This window comes from Choloepus didactylus, chromosome 3 (genome assembly GCF_015220235.1).
Source record: "Choloepus didactylus isolate mChoDid1 chromosome 3, mChoDid1.pri, whole genome shotgun sequence".
Taxonomy (NCBI): domain Eukaryota; kingdom Metazoa; phylum Chordata; class Mammalia; order Pilosa; family Megalonychidae; genus Choloepus; species Choloepus didactylus.
Window position 1 is genome coordinate 41,698,220 of NC_051309.1, and position 6,000 is coordinate 41,704,219.

At 35.6% G+C, this 6,000-nt stretch overlaps 2 protein-coding genes across 3 annotated transcripts in view; both read right to left on the minus strand.

The window, feature by feature from the left end:
* The window catches only part of TLR1 (toll like receptor 1), a 103,975-nt gene extending 100,429 nt beyond the window's left edge, over positions 1-3,546 (minus strand). Inside the window, exon 1 of one of the 2 annotated variants that reach the window (XM_037829583.1) lies at positions 3,489-3,546. The gene's annotated coding sequence lies outside the window, so the exon portion shown is untranslated. The remainder of the gene's footprint in view (positions 1-3,488) is intronic. The other variant, XM_037829582.1, reaches the window with a different exon arrangement.
* TLR6 (toll like receptor 6) overlaps positions 1-3,576 on the minus strand; it is a 52,157-nt gene extending 48,581 nt beyond the window's left edge. Inside the window, exon 1 of the mRNA XM_037829580.1 lies at positions 3,489-3,576. The gene's annotated coding sequence lies outside the window, so the exon portion shown is untranslated. The remainder of the gene's footprint in view (positions 1-3,488) is intronic.
* Positions 3,577-6,000: the final 2,424 nt, after the last annotated feature.

A 6,000-nucleotide genomic window follows, 5' to 3' on the forward strand; every position in this document is an offset into this window, starting at 1 on the left:
CTCAATAGAATCACATTTAAAAAAATCTTAAAAAAAAAAAAAGAGTTATTGATAATCCAAAAAAAAAAGTGACTGTTTCAACCATGCAACTGACAGGGCAGAGCTGATAGAGACTTAAAGGCACAGTACCAGCTTAGAACTGCAAGGAACAGTTTGCTGAAGAATGCCATCTGCTGGGAAGGCCAGGAAAGCAAAGATTCGGGGAGCCATCAAAGAGAAGTTTGACATCCTGCTGGGTTTCCTCCCTGGGGCCCTCTGGAACTGATCTACACTTACTCACTGTTGGTGGGAATGTAGAATGGTATAGTCACTGTGGAAGACAGGTTGGCGGTTCCTCCAAAGCTAACTATAGAACTGTCATATGATCCGGAAATTTCGCTATTAGGTATATATTTAGAAGAACTGAAAGCAGGGACATGAACAGACATTTGCACACCAATGTTCATAATGGCATTATTCACAATTGCCAAAAGATGGAAACAACCCAGGTGTCCATCAACCAAAGAATGGATAAACAAAATGTGGTATATACATAAGATGGAGTATTACTCAGCTGTAAGAATGAATGAAGTCTTGGCACATATGACAACATGGATGAACCTTGAAGACATCACGTTGAATGAAATAACATGAGACATAAAAGAATAAATATTGCATGACCTCACTAATATGAACTAAGTGTAACTAGAAAACTCATAGTGTTGATATCTAGAATATAGGTCACCAGAAGATAGAATGAGGGCAGAGAATGGGAGGGGGGGGGCTGATGTTTAATTTGTATAGAATTTGTAATAAGGTTGATAGTAAATGTTTGGAAATGGCTGAGGTGATGGTAGCACATTATAGTGAGTGTAATTAGCAGTGATGGTATGTTGGTGGGATTGTGGCTGAAAAGAGGAAGTTTAGGGGGATGTATGTCACCAGAAGGAAAACCAGAGGACAAAAACATGTGACTGTATAACACAGTAAACCCTCCTGTGGTCAATGAGTGTGGCTGACAGTACAAACATGAGAATGTTCTTCCATGAATTACAACAAATATACAATGCTATTATAAGGTGTTAATAATAGGGTGGCATAGGGTAAAAAGAGGCCTAAAGCAAACTATGGGCCACAGTGAATAGTAATACATGAATATTTGTCCATCAATTACAAAAATTTTTTAAAAAAGGAAATTATGCTAAGTGAAAGAAACCAGTCACAAAGCACTACATATATAAATGTAAACATAAACTGAAAACGTAAATTTATATAAAATGTAAACATAAATAAATTTATAGAGATGGAAAAAAAAGTGTTTGCTCTGACAGAAATAAATCAGTGGTTATGTGGGGCTAGAGAAGGATAGAGGGATTCAAAGGTGACTGCTGAGGGGTATGGGGTTTTTCTTTCCAGAGTGGTGAATATGTTCTAGAATTTATTGTGGTGATGAATGCACAACTCTGTGAATATACTACAAGACATTGATTTTACACTTTAGATGGATTGTATGGTATGTGAATTTATGTTTAAAAAAACAGCTTTAAAAAAAGATAAAGTGAAACTAATGGGAATTTTTTTCTTAAGAGATATAAAAAAGATGAATTTTTCATAAACCCAAACTGGGAAAATAGAGTACTAAGTGTTTGTAGGTGAGAACTAAAAGAACACTCGTACTACTGGCAGGAAGGAAAAATTAGTACAGACTTTCTAAAGGGCAATTTGGTCATTTATAAAAATTCCTTAAATATATACCTATCTTTTGTTTTAACAATTTCATTTCTAGGGATTTTCTTCTAAAGAAATGATCAAAGATACGTGCAAAAATGTCAGAATGCCTGGTGTATAAAGTGATCAAATCAATTATGGTATACCCAAAACATGGAATAACCTGCAGCCTCAAATATTGCACTTTTGGAAAAAAAAAAAAAAAAAAGCCTACACTTTAATGTAACATGAATAAAATGATACAAAACTCTATAGGCACTTCTACATATATATGTCATTCTACAATAAAAAAATACGATTAAAAAAATTTAAAAACCTCTATAGGTAGTAGGATTCTAATTATTTTGTAAAATATGATTAAAACACACATTACACAAGGCCTAGTGGGGTAAAAAGGATGGGAAGGAAACACACCAAATGCCAATAATAATGGTTATCTCTGGATCTCTGGATTATAGATTAATTTAATTTTCTTTATTATTCTTCAGCTTATTTTCAAAATTTCTAATTTTGAACACTTTATAAGCTGAAAAAAATCTGTCAAGACAATTTAAGAGTTGACTTAAAATATAGCTAACATAAAGGTTGGAAGTTTAAAGGAACACACGTATTATTTGGAATATTAATATATAGAGGAAAAAACTTCCACATGATGCTATATTATGGAATTTCATGGAAGGGGTCTCCTCCTGGTGTCTGTGTTCAGGGGTCTGAAACTAAGCCACCAGGTGGGAAAGCTGATTAGCTGCCTTTATAGCATTCTGCCACGGCAGTGCATAAATAAATTCCACTGGGGGCATTCAAACCCTCAAGTGATTTCTAGTGTACACCCTTAATTAAGGAACAAGCCAGGAACTTTTTATATTTAAAACATAAAGGAGAGGAAACAAGGCAGAATTAGAGAGTGCACTTTTTTTTTAAAGGAAATGAAAGAGATAAGAGGTAAAAGATTACTTTTAAATGCAGCCAATGAAAAGAGAAAGAAAAAAAGATGGATAAACTCTGTTTCAAGAAACAAACAATGGTAGATGAGATCTACGAAAATTAAAACTACAAGACAGGGAAGATCAGGCAAATATTAACTGCAGAAAAGGTGCCATGATCAAGTCAATAAGTATGCAAGAAAAACATTGTTTCATTCGTCAAACTTTGGACGAGACCTCGAGGCACCGGGCAAGATTCAAAGTTATGAAGAGCCGGGTTCCTGCCACCTTCTCCGGCTAATAAATGTTTACTCAGAGTCCACTGCGGGCCACCACTGTGCTAAGCACTTGGCGCTGGGGTTATAAATATGAATACGACTGGCATAATCTCTGCTCTCAAAGAGTTTATAAATTAGTGACAGATACAAAAAATTATAGCACCGTGCGATCAAACACACAGGTCTATAAAATTATGTAGTATGTGATCGGTGCTATACGAGTAGTATAAACTAAATGTTACTGAAAACAAGGAACTAGAGAAAGGTGGAAAGAGAAAACGTAGTCGGTGAAAAGGAAGAAATAAATAACACGAGTTAGGTTTTTTTCTTTAACTATCACTTCAAGTGTTAGTTATTTTTATATCTTTTTAAGATAGCCATAAAGACACCCTTTTTTAAAAAAATCTTTCATGTCCAACTGAAAGGACGTTTACAACATTTAGGTAAACAACACTTAAAATCATGTAGGAAAAACTTCCAAGAAACGTTACATATTTCTCGTATAATTGATAGCATTTTCTTCTTTATTTTAAGTAATCATGCCATTAATTGAAAAAGCCACAAAAATCATCTTACTTACCAAGATTTCTTTCTCGGAGGAAGAGAAAACGTCTAAATGCCTGGAAAGTACGTGTTTGATAAACACCAAGTACTAGTTTCAATACCTTAGAAACGGTTTTGTGCCATCTATTGGACCTTGTTGGAATTACACCGACATATTGATTTCCCGTTCAAAGGTGACAGCAAAGTATGCAGGTCAGCAGGGTTTTCTGGCTAAAACATTAACCCAATTTTAAAAAAAATTCTTTGAGCAAGCAGCTTATGATAATTTCAATGAGAAGAAAAATATTTTTCCAAGGTAATATTTATCCGTAAGAGTTTTCAGCCTGAATATTAAATTGTCATTACAGTGGAAAGTCATTGAACTTGGCCTAATTTTTGCTATCACCATATTTAACATTTCCAAAACAATTATAACTACCAATTATCCAGCAATTTTGGAGCAGTATTTTTGCTGGATAAAATACTTTAAAATAAAATAAGCTTAGATCCAATATTTGTTTTGTTTGCTTGTTTTTTAATTGACTTTCAAGGATAGTTGGTAAATATTTAGCCACACCTAAGTATCAGACTAGGAGAAATTGCTGCCAGTTTCCTCACATTCTGACCAACACTGGTGTTATTGGGGGTTTTAATTTTTAACTCTAGATTCTAAAATAAATAATGTTGAGATCCTGCAGGACTAATAAAGAAATCAATTTTCTAAAGACCAATTAGAATTATTTTAGAAAGATATCAAGATTTGATACAAAAAGGGGATGTCTGGTTAGACAGATACTTCAGTTAGCCAAGATATCCTATTCTGAAAGACTTTTGACTTAACTGAGGTTCTGTAAAGAACTTAGACAAAATAAACGGTCATTCCGTAATTAGTCCCACTATTTGTTATTATCTCATCTTTACAGAAAACAAGTTATGACACTGTAGTCTGGGCACTGACCAAGTTGGACATCTGGGTTGGAATCACTTCTGCTTTCAGGAGTAGGGGGAAAGACCAGCTTCTTGCCATTCTTACTCATCAAATGTGAAAGGAAGTCCTTTCAAGTCTGGGGAGGCAGCAAGGAATAGTTTTGTCTCTGTTCAACCAGCAAAAGGTGAGAAGTAGTGGGAATCCATAACCAGATATGTGAAATAGGCAGCAGAGAAAGGGGCCAACTGTGGCGTTGAGGGAATTTCAAGAAACACTGGGCTCAAACCTTAAGGAAAATACACACACACACACACACACACACACACACACACACTTCCCAGCAGATTTGGTCACAATGCACAGTGACTTTTCATAAGCCCTCAGAAGGGCATTGCATAATGACACTGGTGCTTGGGAACAAGGAAACTATTCTTGTTGAAGCTGTTGTAACTCAGAAATGTCTTTAAGGGACTCACAAAACCCACGAAACTTAGATAGTATGGAAGACAATATGGCAGGTGAACAAAGAATCAGAACTGATGTTTCCACACTCTGCCACTTACTAGCTATGTGGCTTGGGCAAGTTACTCACCCACACCGAGACACTTATTATCCATAAAATGGGGGCTACTTATGATTTTTAGGGAAAATAATGAATATTACATCCTTAGAATATTGTCTGACATGGGAAGAGATGTCACTATACTAACTAGTTTGGGGATTCTATGCAAGCTATCCATTTTCTTTTATTAGAGAAGTTGTAGATTTACAGAAGATCATGCACAAAATTCAGAGTTCCCATGTACTCTCACTCATTTTTAACACTTCACATTGGTGTGGTACTTTTGTTACCATCGATGAAAGAATATTATGTTAATGTACTATTAGCTAAAGTCCAAAGTTTACACTAGAGCTCACTGTTTGTATTGTACAGTTCTATGGTGGAAGCTGTGATGGTTAGGTTCATGTGTCAACTTGGCCAGGTGATGGTGTTCAGGTGTCTGGTCAAGCAAGCACTGTCCTAACTGTTACTGCAAGGACATTTGTGGCTGGTTAATAAACCAGAAAGCTGGTTTATTAAATCATCAGTCAATTGGCTGCAGTTGTGACTGATTACATCAACAAAGGGCATGTCTACCAGAATGAGACAATTCAATCAGCTGGATTTAATTCAATCAGTTGAAGACTTAAGGAAGAGAGGGAGAGGAGCTTCACTTCTTCTTTGGCTAGCCGGTGAAGCATTTCCTGAGGAGCTCATCAAACACCTTCTTCGGAGCTGCCAGTTTGCTGCCTGCCCTATGGAATTTGGACTCGTGCATCCCCACAGTTGTGTGAGACACTTTTACAAAATCTTATATTTACAGATATCTCTTGTTGATTCTGTTCCCTAGAGAACCCTAACTAATATGGAAGCCATGCATTTTGTTTGTTTGTTTTGTAGTTGTTTTTTTAAAACTCATTTTATTGAGATATATTCACATACCATGCAGTCATACAAAACAAAGCATACATTCAGTTGTTCACAGTACCATTACATAGTTGTGCATTCATCACCAAAATCAATCCCTGACACCTTCATTACCACACACACAAAAATAACAATAATAATAATTAAAGTGAA